The sequence below is a fragment of the Jaculus jaculus genome, chromosome 9, assembly GCF_020740685.1.
Source record: "Jaculus jaculus isolate mJacJac1 chromosome 9, mJacJac1.mat.Y.cur, whole genome shotgun sequence".
Classification (NCBI taxonomy): domain Eukaryota; kingdom Metazoa; phylum Chordata; class Mammalia; order Rodentia; family Dipodidae; genus Jaculus; species Jaculus jaculus.
Genome location: NC_059110.1, coordinates 119,667,573 through 119,683,539, shown reverse-complemented (window position 1 = coordinate 119,683,539; position 15,967 = coordinate 119,667,573). Strand labels below are relative to the sequence as shown.

The following is a 15,967-nucleotide window of genomic DNA, read 5'->3' as shown; positions in this document are numbered from 1 at the left end:
GTTGGAAACTCAGAGGGGCAGGCGGCACCAGGTCCTCCTGGAAGACCGATGGAGAATGTTCCAGGTGCCACCACTCCGGCCCTCAGAAGTGAGCCCAGCAACAGATCATCCGAATGTTATTTCTTCTCACTGCTCGTTCGTGTTGCCGTCATAGGAGGCCAGAGGGTTTGTGCTCACTCTATCCTTAAAGAAGATGCCAGGCTGCACAACACATTAGCTGAGACCAAGTCCCAGGAGCCTTGGCATTGGAGGTGCCCCAGCCCCGGAGTAACAAAACCCTGCCTACTGTCGGGAAGCATCTACAGACGGGAAGGAAATTGGGTCCAACGGAGCCACTGAGAAACAAAACCAGCTTGACCAGAAAGACACCAACACCCAGACACAACCTCCTGGAGCCGATCCCACTCCACAGGCCCAAGGACCCTGCTCCAACCTCTCAGCACCTCCAACCCAGAGCCCAGCAGCCTCCTTAGCAACTACGGCCCCTCCTGTGTGCCTGGCACTGGGTTAAGTACCAGCATTCAAGATGAAGACCAGACCATACGCATCCATCTCCAGTCTGAATGTTAAACCTCCATGATGGTGCTGTACTCTTCCCTACCGCTGCAACCTATTGGCAGACACCCCTCTCCGCTATCCACAGCAGCTGCAGGAAGCCCACACACAGCACAAAGAAGAGGCTTCCTTCTTTCTTCCATTTGAATCCTGCCCAGCCACGGGGTGCGTTAGCTGCTGGGTCACCACGGGAGACGGTGTGCCAACTGGGCAGTGGAGAAGAGATGGGCTGGCACCTCACTAGAGACAGGCTGCCAAGCCGCGTGGGGTTCTGCGCATTCCAGAAACCCTCCTGTGGGGAGTGCAAGGTGGCAGCCCTTGGACCACAGGCAGCTGGGCCTTGGATTCTGCAGAACACAATTGTGAGGAGCAACCTGGCAGCGCCCACATCCGCAGCACATGCACGGCTAAATATAAATAGTATTGATGCGCCTGCCGTCTTGGATCAGCCATTCCACCCTGTTCTCCGTAAGCACCAATGATCAGAAGCTGATTCTCTGAAGAGGCACGCACCTAGAGAAATCTCCAGAGAGCTTCCAAAACAGTCCCGCGTTTTCTAGAGCAATCCAGAACCTAGCGTGCTTCCCTCCCTCCCTTTCATCTGCTCCTTACTCCAAACTCAGCCAAGTCGGGTGGCTCAAAGACAGACCTGAGCACCCCCTTCGCTTTGTAGGTATTGAAGTGTTCGGCAGCCAGCTCTGGCTCAAAGACAGCCTATTACTCACAGGTTCACACACAAGGATGAGGGGGAGAAAAGCTCATTTTGCTGGTTGTCCAGGCTAGGGAAACACTCAGGGGACATGTTCACCATTGTCAACCCCACAGGCAGACCTAAGGTCCACTTCCTCTTTGGGCCAGAACCCCCCAGTGGCTTTCCAGCAAACTGACCTGAGCCATGTCCTTCTGAAAGCTCCTCCCCCAGGCCCAGGGCCTCTGATCGGTGGTCTGCAGCACCAGGCAGAGGAGCAGGACTCCTCCCCCCCACCTCCCACACCAACAGATCCAACAAGTTGCTAGAGGTGGGAATTCCCCTGGGGGCCTTGTAGCCCATAGGGCCTCTCACCAGACTGGCAGCCAGGACAGAATTCAAGAGCCACAACGTCCCTTGCCCCCACCCCGGGGGCAACCAGCTCTCAGAATTCCACAGACACTAAGAACTCTGAGTAGCTGTGGCTCCTGCCTTGAAGGGCTGACGCTAACGAGCTGGTGCGGAGACAGGCGTACAAACACCAGCCCAGATTTGTCATGCTCCGTTCTCCCTCATCAGTTCTGATTACAGCACCCAGAAAAGTGCGGGGAGAGGCGGGCGCACCCTCAAAGAGGGCTCTGTGAGTCCTTCCCACGAATCTTCTACACGTCCGCTGCCCTATGCAGAGGGGTCCGGAACCTTCCCATTTTCCTTCCCCACATGTTTAGCCAGGATGCTCCAGGAGAGACATAGAGTCAACCCTGGTCTCAACTTCTCTCTTGCCAGCCACACATATAAAAGGACTCCAAGAGAAGACCCTGCGCCTAGGTACATACGTGTCCCCAGCTCTGCTTAAGAAAGCACTTGCTCTGACGTAGGCGTATGCATTTTCCCAAAAGGTGACAAGAGAGTTTGTTTACCACCCAGCTGCTGAAATGTCCCTGCTCTGGGAAAGCCAGCCAGTCCATGAATGGAACCTACCAGAAGCCTGCCAGCCTAGCTGTGCCTGAGGAACTCGTGCCTGCATTTGGAGTGAACGAAGTCTGGCCACTAAGAGAGAGGCTGAGAGAGCCATAGTTCTCCTGTGGACTTGCAGAAGGCCTTCTGTCCCAGGCCCTTCTCAAGGGAGGAGACCTCAGCCCAGCAAGCCTCCTGAAGTCCCCACTGCTGCTGCATGGCCCGCTGGTCCCACACCACAGCCAGTGAGAGCCTGGCCCCCCTGCGGGGAGGACAGATGCCCTGGTGAGTGGGGAAAAGAAGAGGAATAGAAACAACTTTGCACAGGTCACTCAAGTCCCCGCCTCTGGAATGTGCCACCTGGTTCTAGCCTCTGCATTCACTATCACCTGCTATGAGACCCCCACACACACGGGCTGTAGGAGCAGATCACCACCCCCACCATCACCACACACACACACACACACACACACACACACACACACACACACACACACGTCTTTGTGCTGCAGGACCCCAAATGCAAATATAGCCAACCACTCCATTCCTCCAGGGGAGAGGGTTAGGCAGACTCCATGATGAAGCATTAGGCAAAAACACTGCCCACAGGTGGCATCTCCTCTTTGGGGGAGGTACTATGAGCTTGCCACAGAGCCCCAGTGCCTCCTGAGGACTTCACATGGAGAAGAAGGGAGGAACCAGACCTAAAGGGTCTCGATCTGGCATCCTGCTCCTCCTAACACACCCCTCCCCCATCCATCCCCCGGACCCCCCCGCCCCCGCAGGGAAGCAGAGAGCAGCACCCCGCCGCAAGCGCCCAGCAGGCGTGTTGGAGGCAGCCCACAGGCACGGGGTGTTGCAGCGCCATGCCCTCACAGGATGGCCAGGCCCAACAGAGAACCCGGAGATGAAGCCAGAGCCCACAGAGGCAGCCACAAGCACACACACCCCTGCCTTGTTGTTAAGGACCTTAACTTAGAATGATGTATTCTCTGTTCTCCTGGCTATAATTATTTTAGCGTGGGAGACCAATTCCATCTCCAGCATCTCCAAATCTTGCACTCCCCAGTCCTGGAAAATCCCCAGACTCCAGCTCCTTCTCTCTGTGCAGAAGCTTTGCAGGCCCTTCAGCTGGCTGAGCGCCCCTCGCAGGCCTGGGTGCAGGGCTCCCTTCTTCCTCTGAGCAGACCCCCTTAGAGCAAGGGACCCACGTACTACCACGCCATGCCTCACAAGTCTCCATGGCAACTCAGGGAAGTTTAAAACAATCAGTTTGTGAGTTGTAGGTTACACGGAGTGCAGGTGGGTTGGGTGCTGGCCTTCTTTAAGATAAGGGATCCTGGGTTGGGAAGACGGCTCAGTGGTTACAGGTGACTGCTTGCAAAGCCTGGTGGTCCAGGGTCAGCTTCCCAGCACCCACATAAAACCAGACACACTAAGTGGGGCATGCATCTGGAGTTCATTGGCAGTGGTAAGAGACTGGTGCACCCATGCTCCTCTCTCATAAATAAATAATAAATAAATAAAAGATCCCACATGACGCTTTCACGAGTTCTGTGAGGACTGTGTTCCAGGAACTACTTCCAGGTCCCCAACTGCCTTCATTTAACCACTTACATCAGTCCCACAGCCACGGTCCTTGGGTCAGTTGGCACCCACAGGGTGACCTTGAGCTAGTGAGCTCACAACAGTTGGAGTGCTAAGCCCAACCTCATTTCCACCCATAGTCAAAGCCTGGTAGATGCAGACACTCTGCAATCCAGTCCCTGGAGATACCATTCATTTCCCAAATTCCCATGCATGCCAGTCCCCTGCCCGCAAATCTCCCAAGTTAGGCTGGCCCCTGCACAAGTGTGACCAATCCCACCCATGGTCACACACATGCACAGAGGGCCCCATGCATTCCACAAAAAGACAACATACCACTGCCCAGCAGGCCACGCCAACGGCCCCGGCGGCCTCAGGGGAGGCAAACGAAACCTACTGTCCTAGAGCCACCCTTCTCTGTGCAGGGGACAGCAGGAGCACGCCGGACATCAGTGGACATCCTCACATCTGTGGACGGCTGCACCTAACACATGCACATGCGCGTGCAAACACACACACCACCATCAGTCCCAAGGCGAGGCTGCTGCAGCAGGTGACATATCTAATCCAGCCACCTAGGCTGACACAAGGCACCGGCGGCAGCCTGGCCCTCCCCTGTCTACCTGCAGCGGTCACCTCGTGTTTACTGCAGGTCTGCTCTGGGGAGGGGAGGGCGGGGAGACGCGCCCCGGGAGGCCAGGGGGTGAGGCCCACGCCACGGCCGCGGTGGTGGAAGCTGGGGCTGCAGAGCTGTGCAAACAGGAACGAGATTATTTTTTTTTTTTAAGGGAGAAAAATCCTAAATGGCCCTTTCAGCCTTTCGGCGCACATAATTGTAGTATCCGACTTAATGAAAGGCCTGGCGTGCTGGCTGGCTGAACAGCGGCTAATGCCACAGCCCGCGCCTCGCGGGGAGAGGCTCCGCCACCAGAGGAAATCAGACCACGGCAGGGAGTGGGAGGGGCGGGAAGGAGGAGGGGAAACGCATGAAATAAAGAGCGTTTCCAGGAATGACAAGTCTCCCACGCGGGATCATGTCAGCAATTAGCAAGTGGGAGGCCCGGGCGGGGAGTGCTGGCATCAGCCTGCTACCAAGACAAAGTTTCCTGGAGGAGACTGCCAGAGCCTTCAAGGTTCTGCTACAACGCGCAGGAAAGACGGGGACGGGAGGCCGCAGGGCTTGACTGCTGCTCAGGGCCCGGAGCCTGGCAGAGGGGCGCGAGGTTAGGATGGGCAGCGGGGCCCACGAGAGTGCAAGAAGCCAGCGTGCGCACGCACGCACGCATGCCCACACACACTCAGAGGTGATGGCGTTGCACGCATGCAAACGCAGAAAGACGTTGCATGTGAGCATGCTCGTGTGCAATGCCCACACACGTGTAGGATACGTTTCCACACGCTGGCACATACTGCACATGTACGTGTGTGCCTGTGCACACTGAGCCACACACATTACACCCCGCATGCTGGTTGAGGCCACTATTGTGACCCCTAAACATTTGGATTGCAGCTCTCACCGTGGCCAAACACAAAGGAGACAAAATGCCCGCAAATGTATTGCCAGGAATTCTCCCCAACTCCTTAAACATGAGCCCCATTTGTAAGGAGAAACAGGGTCTCCGGACCATTGACTCTGGTAGAGTTCAAAGCGCGTCAGATGCCTGCATGGTCTATTCTGGAATCTTCTAACCTATCCCCAAGGGGGGTTCCTGCTTAAAGCCCCGGGGAAGCAGTCTGGCTCAGCTAAGTGGAGGTGACTGATTTATTCTGAACATCCTGACTCTTAACGACCCTGCTCTCCTCGAAGCCCGCATAGCTTTAATTGTCCATCAAGCAGGGTAGGGCGGGACAGTAAATCTTTCCTTCTGGCTGCTAGGAGCTCGGGGCTGCTTGACCTCCAATTGCCAGCCCCTTATGGGATTCTGCCTGAACACTGTGCTGGTTTGGAAAGAAAGGGAAGAGAATGGGGACCAGCTATGAGAAGAAAGTGGCTGGTGGGTCATAGAAGGGAAGGGGGACCCAACTGTGTAGCTGTTCTGACCCTCAAGTGCCACAGAACAGAGCTGCAGCGGGCATCTGAGCCGTGACCACAGCTTCCAGGGAGGTGGCGGGAAGTGTCCTGGGCAGCACCTTTCCTGGGCCATCTTGGCTGCTCAAAATGGATGTGCCAGACCCTGAGGGCATCTCAGTATTCCCTTGGCTGGAAGGGAAATACTGGTGAGGAAGGAGTAATGCTAACCCTCTGGTCCTCCCAGTGTGGCTTGGCATTGGACAGGAGCCAGGACCTTTGGGGCATGCCTCTGTGCAAGAATGTGGCCAGCCCAGGGGCCATACCATGCCACCTGGAGAGCCGTGTGCCTGGATGCTGCTCATCCATGGGCAGCAGCGTGTCTCCTTCCCCACCGGCAGCCCGGATGGATCCTGCAATCTGGGTACATGTTAATGCTGCTCAGTGGCGAGCAGTTCCCACGGTTACCTAAAGACTGTCTTCACAGCTTCATTTTCCAGTGCTCATTGCTTTCTGGAAAAACCCTCCTCGGAGCCTGCAGGTTTCCAAGGTGGGCCCTGGGAGTAGTCTTCACAGGATTTGGGCAAAACACAGGAAGGGAGAGAATTTAGTGGTGCTGAACTTAGCCTTGCTGGGGACTTCAGAGAAGAGGAACAGGGGAGGGCTGCGTCTTCAACATGAAAAAACAGATCTAGTCCTGTCTGTTCTGTGCAGACAGTCCCATTTTCCTTCTTCCTCCCTTCCTTCTTTTATTTATTTATTTATTGTTTGTTTGTTTGTTTTCTACGTGGGATCTCACTCCAGCCAAAGCTGACCTGAAACTCACTTCATATTCTCAGGCTGGCCTCAAACTCGCCATGATCCTCCTACCTCTGCCTCCCAAGAGCTGGGATCAAAGGGGTGTGCTACCACACCTGCCCCCTCCTGTTTTGGAGGTAGGGTCTCGCTCTAGCCCTAGCTGATCCGGAACCCTGGAACTCACTCGGTAGTCCCAGGCTGGCCTGGAACTCATGGCTATCCATGTTCAAAGTGAGACCCCAACCCAAGGGCTGGCATCCTTGCAGCATGTTTTTGTAGCTAAAGCCTGGCCAAGGCAGGAAACCCAAGGCCCACGTCTTGGCCGCATCCACGCGCAGAAGCAGTGAGACACATTTCCCGAGGCAAAGGTTACTAGAAAGAAGAAAGCACAAGCTGGCAAATTGCCTCTAATTGTCCTTCAGAGTTGTCCCTGATCCTGTCACCAGGGTCATATGAGTCAGGAAAAGGGCAATGGGCTCCCCAACGAACAGAGAGCCACCCCTCCGGCTTCCTTTTGTCTCTTGGCTATCACTAAAGGCACACAGCTGTCACCATATCAAACAAACTTATGCACGGTAACACCAGAGGCAGCGTTGGCTGTCAGGAGTGTTGATTCCAATATTATGCTACTGACAACAATAATTCTCACCTTAAGTTCCCCCAATGCTTCTCTTTTCTGCTAAGATTCCCAAGCACTTGACTAATGTACCTTCGGATAGCACTGCCATGAGGCTGACGGGAAGCACGCTTGGCCCCATTACCGGCCGTCCGAGGAAATGCATGGGTCTCATGTCTACCAGCAGTGCACCAGTGACACAGATGGAAAGCCCCTATGAGCCTGGCTCCCCCTCGCTGGTCCCTGCATCAGGCTCTGGAGCAGAGCTTAACGGCATCACAGCGGTGAGGGAGAGCTGAGACTCAGAGAAAGGCTGTGTGGACTCTCTGTTTATGTTGAATGGCTCTTGTCAAGCTGAGTCCTGAGACCTGAAAATGTCTCCGTGCTGAAGGCGGGGTAGGCAGACTTGCTGTGCCTAGGAGGAAAGCACTACAGCAGGAGCCCACAGGCACAGCCTGGGAAGATGGAGGGTGGCAGACAAGATGCTTCTTTGGCTGGAGAGATGGCTTAGTGGTTAAGGCGCTTGCCTGTGAAGCCTGAGGACTCATGTTTGACTCTCCAGGTCCCACATAAGCCAGACACATAGGGATGCAAGCTCACAAGGTCGCACATGTGCACCAGGGGATGCACGCATCTGGCATTCAATTGCAGTATCTGGAGACCCTGGTGTGACAAATTCCCTCTTGCTTTCACATTAAAAAAATTAAAAGGCAGTCTGTTGGGCTTGCCTCAAAAACAGAAAGAAAGAGAGAGAGAGAGAGAGAGAGAAAGAAAGAAAGAAAAAGGAAGGAAGGAAGGAAAAAGGAAAGAAAAGATTCTTCTTCCTTCCCCCCAGCCAGCCTTGACCTGGGCCTAGCTTTCATAAAAGCAAAAGTACTTACTATTGTCTGGTGGCTGAACATGTTTGCATTTACTCATCTAACAGTGTGACGGTTAGACTTGAAATGTTTACAAATGTATTTTATCAAGCTGGAGTGATAGCTCAGTGGTTAAGGCTCTTGCCTGCAATGCCTGACACCCAGGTTCAATTCCCCAGTACTCATGAAAAGCCAGGTACACAAAGTGCTGCATGCATCTGGAATCCATTTGCAGTGGCTAGAGGCCCTGGCACATCTGTTCTTTCTCTCTCTCTCTCCTCCCTTGCAAATAAATAGATAAAATATAAAATATATTTTATTAATTTGGACTGCATGCATGTCTCTAGCAATATAAGGCACTTGCTATTAAGGAAGGACTTGTTTAAATTCTAGTTTTCTTGGTCTGCAGGGATATTTTATGTTCATGTGTCCAAAAAGGGAAAGAATATGAATAAATAGGCATTTTTGTGCCCCCAAAAGGTCACCCTGGGCTGGGGAGATGGCTCAGTGGGTAAGGTGCTTGCTGTACAACCATGAGGGCCTGAGATTGAACCCCCAGCGCCTACATAAAAGCCAGGCTTGGTGGTGTGCCCTGGGAAGGCAGAGACAGGAAGATGCCGAGGTCTTGCTGACCGACTAGTCTAGCTCAATCAGTGAGCTCAACATTCGGCAAGCCACGCTGCCTCAGAAAATAAAGTGGACAGTGATTGAAGGAAACATCCAGCATTGACCTCTGGCCTCCACACATACACGTGTACATGCATACAATGCACAGGTGCGCCCACACACATGCAAACATGCTCACATACCACACATAGACATGCAAAAACAGGGTCCTCCTGAGGAGCTGGCACCACAGCAGAGTGCTTGCCTATCGTACTTGAGGCCCTGGGTTGCACCCCCAGTACTGCAAAAAATAAACACATTCTGTAAAGTCATCCTGGTGCCTCTGCGCTGCAAACAGAAGGTGAGCACTCGTTCCTAATAGCTGCCGACGACGTTAAAATGGGGAGGGCAGGCCTCGAGGCAGAAGCCACCTGCAGCGCGTCAACTAGACCCTGGAGCATTGGCCCTACACCCGGTTCTTTGAGAAAAGTTCTGGGGAAAGCAGGAGAGCTTTCCTCACTTTAATCCAGGAGGCAGAGCTCTCATCTGAACTCAGGAAAGGCCTTGAAGCACAAACGTTTAGTGAGAAATTGCTTCTAAATGTACGTAGGTTGTGCACCTCCTTAAATCTTTCTCCAAATTGAATCGCCTCTTTAATGCATGTAAACTTCACATCTCTGGGCTCTGACAGGAGGTTTAATAAAGGAACCTCGCTGCTGAGCACAGCCTGTCCTCATTGTCCTTGCCTACAAGAAAACTTCTGCCAGCCACATGAGGCGCAGCCCAGGGACCATTGGGATGCTGCTGTCCAGAGACGTGAATTCTAAAGGAGGTGGGATAGCGGGCACTCAGACCCTGAAGGGCAACCATTCCTGCCGTCTTTATCCCTTGGCCTCATTTGGTGTCTGAAAAGAAGATACTGGTAAGCAAAGCTGTGGCCCTTGGTGTCTAAGCTGTTCATAGCTAGAAATCTGAACACATATAGCTTTGTCTTATGACAGAGAGGGCGGAGGGGGGCAGGAGAATAGGCAACCAGGGCCTGCAGCCACTGTAATTGAACCCCAGACGCGTGCGCCACCTAGTGGGCATGTACCACCTTGCGCATGTGTCACCTTGTGTGTCTGGCTTACTTGGGATCTATGGAGTTGAACACGGGTCCTTAGGCTTCACAGGCAAGTGCCTTCACCTCTAAGCCATCTCTCCAGCCCCACATCCTAAGTTTTTACTACTACATCAGCAGCAATACAGTAAAGAATCTAATTTGGTGACCCCTGTTGCTTTCTATTTGTTTGTTTAGGTGGAAGCTTTAAAGCAAGGCAAGATGCCTCGGGGGGGGGGGGGAAGACATTCAGGATTCTCCTCTCTTTGGTACAAAAAGTGCACGTTGTCACATCAGCCCACCGCCGTTAAGAAACAGGGCAGGGTGTGGCGGTAGTAGGTGTCTGGACCCAGGCGTGGTCCTCATCTGTGAACTGGATTGGTTTCTCACAGGGCAACAGCAGCTTCCTCTCACCCTACACCAGCCAAAGGGCTGGCTCTCCTCTCAGGCAGTGAGCCGGCAGCCTGTGGGGACTGCCTGCACAGAACTGCTGACCGAGAACAGGTGGACAGGATGGCTGCCCAGTCCAGGCACGGCCCTCCTCTCGGCCTCTGGCCTCTGAAATACTGTGGAATGATATCTCAGTCCGACTGCTAAGGAGTAAGTGGGTGAAATTCTGCTAGAAATATTTATATCCCCTTCTACTGGGAGTATGCTCTGGCCTTAAATAATTGAACCTTAAGAGAAAATCTGCAGTAAGGATCGCTCTGCTCTGGGTCCTAAGAGGCAACCGCAGATCCTGGAGACCCCTTCATGGTTTGATGTAACAAGAGACAAGCCCATTTCTCTGGGGGACTGGCAGGTGCCAGCCTTGCCCCACCCAGCTCTGCACCACATAGCCCTGCACCCTGAAGCCCTGTACCATGTAATCCCGCACCACACAGCCCTGCACCATGAGCACTGGAAACTAACTACAAGTGAAGAGGGTCCCTTTCTTTTCTTTTTCTTAACTTCTTAACTCCCAAGTCTTCTCCACAGTGGGGGAGCTCGCCATGGGGCAACCCACCTCATCTATCTTTTTTTTCCTGCCACTCTCTCTCCCACTGGTCTTTGTTGACAAGAGACGGGGGGGGGGGTGGGGGAGAAGGCCACAGGGGAAGCAGGAGGGTGAGAAAAGACCCTCGCTCAGAGCTTGCCCCTGCAGGGAGCAGAAGCAGCCTGGTAACATGTGGCCCGGACAACACTTATTGTCCAGGCCTGATGGAGAAGCCAGGCTCCCAGCCCGTGTTTGGAGAGCAGAGGCTTGGGCACCTGAGCACAGGCAAACTGTGCGGTTAGCAGGGCTCAAGGGCCCAATGCCACAGTGCAGCACACCCTTAGACCCTGAAGGCTACGGCAAAACCCACGGTTATCTCCCAGGGCATGAGGCCCTGCGTGCTAGCATCCTTCACAGAGGGCCCCTCCCAGGAGCTCCAGTGCAAGGGCCATCAAGTGCAAGTAGCCTGGACATCACTTTGCAAGTGCAATGTATGTATGTACCCTCGGCCTTGCCCTGCCGGGGCTGCCAGAGAAAACACTCCTCTACAGCGGTGTTCTTCATTATCTCGTCACCTTCAAACACATGTTTCAGTGTCAACGTGAGTGTTGGGGAAGCTGTGGCAACACACTCATCTACTAAGTGACTTGCACGGAAACACGTGTACTTCTCAACCCCATCAGGAGGGTCCCCGGGTGTTTCTGAAGACTGCTCATCCTTTCCCGGCTGTGGCTCCTGACTCGGGGCAGGCCCCGCTGCACACCCGGGGAGTGCTTCCGCCTGACCAACTAACGCTAATTGCGATCGGCCTACGGGTAACAACAGCAGAAAAGCCTGAAAGTGCCCGCGCAGCTCAGAGAGCACGGGGGTTGTGGGTGAGAGAGGGAGATGGCAGAACACAATAAATAAAAAAGAGGCCATGATGGCTCCGACAGCAGCCAACTTCAGAGAGGCAGCAGAAAACAAGATGTTTAGGCTGCCTGAATGTTTCATGAGCCTGTGAAAATACTGTGCTGCTTCCGAAAGGAGCGAGGGTGGGGGGGGGGGGGAGGCAGGAAACTCCTCACGAAGATGAGGACAGCCATGGGCAGTGCGGGCCAGGCTCGAAGGCCTGCTGTGGGTGAGGCCCCGGGCCGAGGCGGGCTCTCTGGCAGGCGTGGCACTGAGGAAGTGGGAGAGCTTCAAGATGGTTTTGCCCCTTCCCTGGTTTAAAAAGAAAAAAAATCCTCGCCGCACGTCAGCTGCATGCCAGGTTCCATTTGTCTTTATAACAGAGTATCAGGCCGGTGTGAGGAAATAAATAAACACAGCGAGACACCCAGGGCTCATGGATGGGCTGTGGGGGCTGAGCCTCTCACCTGCACTTACCAAAAAAACGACGTTTCCATAATGCTCTCCTCTCCTGACTGCTCTAGGCACTTCTGGGAGGGACCAATGACCCTCAGGCCTTCCTGGCTAGCCCCTCACGTGACCCTCAGGATACTCAGCACTAGAGGTGACAGGAGGGTAAGGCAGCAAAGACCCTGGGCCTGAGAACCAATACCTCCAAGGGAATGGGTGGATGCCAGCTGCAGGAGAGGCTTAAAGAAGGTTGCAGGGTGACAGCAAAACCCGGTGTAACCAGCTCGATTAAGATCTGGGATGACATTTTCTCTGCTGAGTCCTTCCACAGAGCCAAACAGCTCCACTTTCTCTCTCCCTTTCCCGTCTGTTCAGAGTGGCAGCCACAGGAGAGAGACACCAGGGAGTAAGGCCCAGGAGGTCTCCCTGCTGTAATTACTTGTACGGGGTCCGGGGCTTGTGAGTGCCTGCAGCCATCTCTGCCCCACCAAGCAAGGTGAGGATGAGCCCCGAACAGTCCCCAACAGTTCAGGAGAGACAGGAGCTGGAGGATTTGTGCGCCCCTGGCTCTGTCCTTGGTGCTACCCATAGCTACTCGGCCCTGAGGCTGGGACTGCCTCTGCTCCTGCCTTGCCTCTGGTCCCAGAGGGAGGACTGTGTTCCCCCGGCCCCACTGAGGCTCTGCACGAGGTCACAGGGCTAGGAGCCTTTGCGGAAGGCGCAGAGGCAGCAGGGGCCCTGTGTATAGGGACTTTCATAGACTCTGAGCTCTTCCTGCAGACCCGAGGCGACCCGAGGGAACCCCATCCTCCTCGGAGGTGGACGCTGGTGGGCCTCAGGCGTGGAGAGGGCCAGCTCAGAGGAACCACCACGGTTCTCTCCTGAGGGCAGGGACAGAGAGCCGGTGGAAACAGGAACCCGTGCCAGAAAACCTCTGCAGCTTGGGAGCAAACCTGGCCATCCCTCTGCTGGCACGCAGCTGCCTCCCGGGGGGAAAGGCCTGGGCCTGAGCACTCTCTCTTCAGCCCTACCTTGGCTCCCTGACCTCCTGTGGGTTCCCGGTTTCCCTTACTCCACCACCCTCGCAGGGACGCCCCGGCATCCCCGGAGGCTCCCTGCTGGGAACAGAGGGGTTAAGCGCTGCTTTTCTGAACGTGCGGTGCGCCGGGCGCCCACGCAGGGAGGCCTCGATACCCCCCCCCCCCAGCACGGGGGCGGCAGCTCCGTCCTCCCTCTGCGCCGAAGGGAGCTCCCCGCCCGCGGGAGACCAAGGGGCTGGCCCTGGGAAGACACCCCCTGGCCCGCATGCCCACCCTGCCAGCGACCAGCTGCCTCCCCCAGCCGGCGGCCCTCAGCACCCCTGCTTCCCCCAGCCGGGGCCTCCTCGACAACTTTCTCCCTCTCTCCCTTCACAACTGTCGCTCACCTGGAGGGTCTGGTTTTAATTAGTGTACCAGCCCGGTTACCGGAGCAGCTTGATTAAGACATCCGCCCCAGCACGGCACGCACTTAAGGAACACGTTCTGCCGCAATGTTTATACTTTTTGTCTTTCTTTCTTTTTTTTTTTTTTGACCAGTAAAACCAAAGGCCGCTTTGCTGAAAGGCCTCATTGCGGAGACACCACTCCGTTAGCCCCGAACCTCTGCGCGCAGAGCGCCCCGGGCTGCGGGGTGCGCGCTCGGGGCGTCCCTAGCCTGGCCCGCGTTTTCCGCTGGGAAATTACCGACTCGGCGGCGCGCGCCAGGCGCGATTTCACCCCCAGCCAGGGAAAGGGGGACTCGCCCGGGGGGAAGGATGGAGCTCTCATCCCCGTCCACAGCCCCCACCGCGGGATGCCTTGCGCATCCAGACTACCGGCGCCGCAGTCCTTTTCAAAAGTGACCACTAAATAATAATTACAGCGCCTCCCCAAAGCAGGACCAGAGCGGAGGCGCGGTTCTGCCATCCAAGACTTTCTCCCACCTCGCTGACCCTCGCCCTCGCCCCCGTCAATGGGCTCCGAGAACACCCCACTCCCGTCTCCATGCGAGACCCGGGTTCACGGGGGTCGCTCCGGCTATCGGATGGCATGCCAATGCCCTTCCACGCTGGTCAGCACACCTTGTTCTCCTCATAGACCCGTTGGGGGGCCGGGGTGGGGGGACCGCGGGGCTGCACATCAGGACATGGGAGTGAGGCTGCGACCCCGAGCCCCCAATGACGGCTCGCCTAGCATCACCCCCAGATGCCGCCCTCCGAACCCCGCCGCCTTTCATGGCCACCCGGGCAGAAAGTTTGGGCCACGGGGTGTGCCGGCCGTCATGGGCCGGCTTTCCCGGCCAGGCTGAGTGGGCCCTGGGCTGCCAAGCAGAAACGCAGCCCCTTGTCCGGACCGAGGCTCGTTCTCGGCGCCCGCCCCGCACAGGGAGACTCGCTCGGCCCCCACGCACACCGGGGCGCCGCGGGCCCGGCTCCCCTCTCCTCCCCGCAACTCCAGAGGGTTACGAGGCCCTCGCGCGACGCCTGCTCCGGGAGGACCCCGGCAGGGCTCCGCCGGCCTGGGAGCAGCTGGAGAGGCACGAGGCACGCGGCGGGGTCGCCAGCCCCGCTCCCACCCGCGCGGGCTGGGGTTTGCCTCCCAGTCGCGCCCCGCGGTTGGGGATCTCCGCGCACCTCGTACCCCCCACCCCGCCCGTCCGCCGGGGAGTTCCCAGAGCCCGGCATTGTGCCGCCGCCGCCGCCACCACCACTACCACCGCCACCACGGCCACGCAGCGCGAGGGACTCCCCGGCGTCTCCATGGAGCCTGACCCCCATCCTTCCCATTCACAAAAAAAATCTCTCCTCTGCGCCCCCTCCCCGATCTAGCCACGCGCCCCAACTCCATCCTCCGAGGACCCCGGGGAACACCGATCCCGCGTGCCGCCGGGGACCGTGACCCCAAGGGCGCCACCCCTCCTCGGGCGACCTCGGGTCGGTCCCGGCGGCGCCCTCGTCAGCCCCGCCTCCCACTGCGGGGTCCCGCGCGCCCCTCCCCGGGCCCGGCCCACACCCCCAGCCCGATCACCCGCCGCGGTGCTGACCGCGGGGCGAGGCGCGGCGCCGCCGGGCTCTGGCTACTCACTGGCTCAGCGCTCCCCGTGGCAGGGGACGGGACTCCGGCGGCCATACCCCGGCTGCATCCTGGCCGCCGAGCGGGCAGCGGCGTCCCAGGGCCGCCCGGGTGGGAGCCGGCGGCGAGGGGCGCGCGAGGCCGGACCCGGGGGAGGCGGCGGCGGTGTCTCCTCCGACCACACGAGCTGCGGGGACCCGGCGACTGTCCCTGTCCGCGGAGGTTCCGGTGCTTCGGGGCACCCTGGGCTCCGCGTCCGCGCGCTCCTGCCTCACCGCCGCTCTCGCTCTCTCGCTCTCTCCCCCTCTCTCTCCCTCTCTCTCCCTCTCTCTCCCTCTCTCTCTCTCTCTCCGTTCCTCTAGCTGGCTCGGCTGAAGCGAGCAGGCAGCAGGAGCACGCGGCGGTGGCGGCGGCGGCGGCGGCGGCGGCGGCGGTGGCGTCTCGGGCGGAGCGCGCAGCGCGGCGAGGGAGGGGGCTCGGGCGATCGCTCGCTCGACCGGGGAGGACTGCGGGGCTGGTAGAGCTGCGGGCCCGCGGGCTGAGGCCGGATGTACCCTGGAGCCCCAGCGCCAGCCCCGCGGATCAGCGGCGCAGACGGGTGGGCGACGCGCAGGGCACCCCAGGGCTGAGCTGCCGCGTCCCTCCAAGCAACCCCCAGGGTCCCGCCTCCTCCTCCTCCTCCCCCTCCCTTCTCCCTCCTCCCTCTCTCTGGGCGATCCGAGCGTGGGCCAGCCCTAGCGACCCTCAACAAGACCTCGCTCCTTCACCTCCCCGGAACCGGCTTCTT

The 15,967-nt window shown here is 57.4% G+C and overlaps 1 protein-coding gene across 2 annotated transcripts in view; it reads right to left on the bottom strand.

Annotated features, from left to right (window-relative positions):
• Rbfox3 (RNA binding fox-1 homolog 3) overlaps window positions 1-15,318 on the bottom strand; it is a 477,131-nt gene extending 461,813 nt beyond the window's left edge. For both annotated transcript variants that reach the window (XM_045159685.1, XM_045159686.1), the window contains exon 1: window positions 15,193-15,318. The gene's annotated coding sequence lies outside the window, so the exon portion shown is untranslated. The remainder of the gene's footprint in view (window positions 1-15,192) is intronic.
• Window positions 15,319-15,967: the final 649 nt, after the last annotated feature.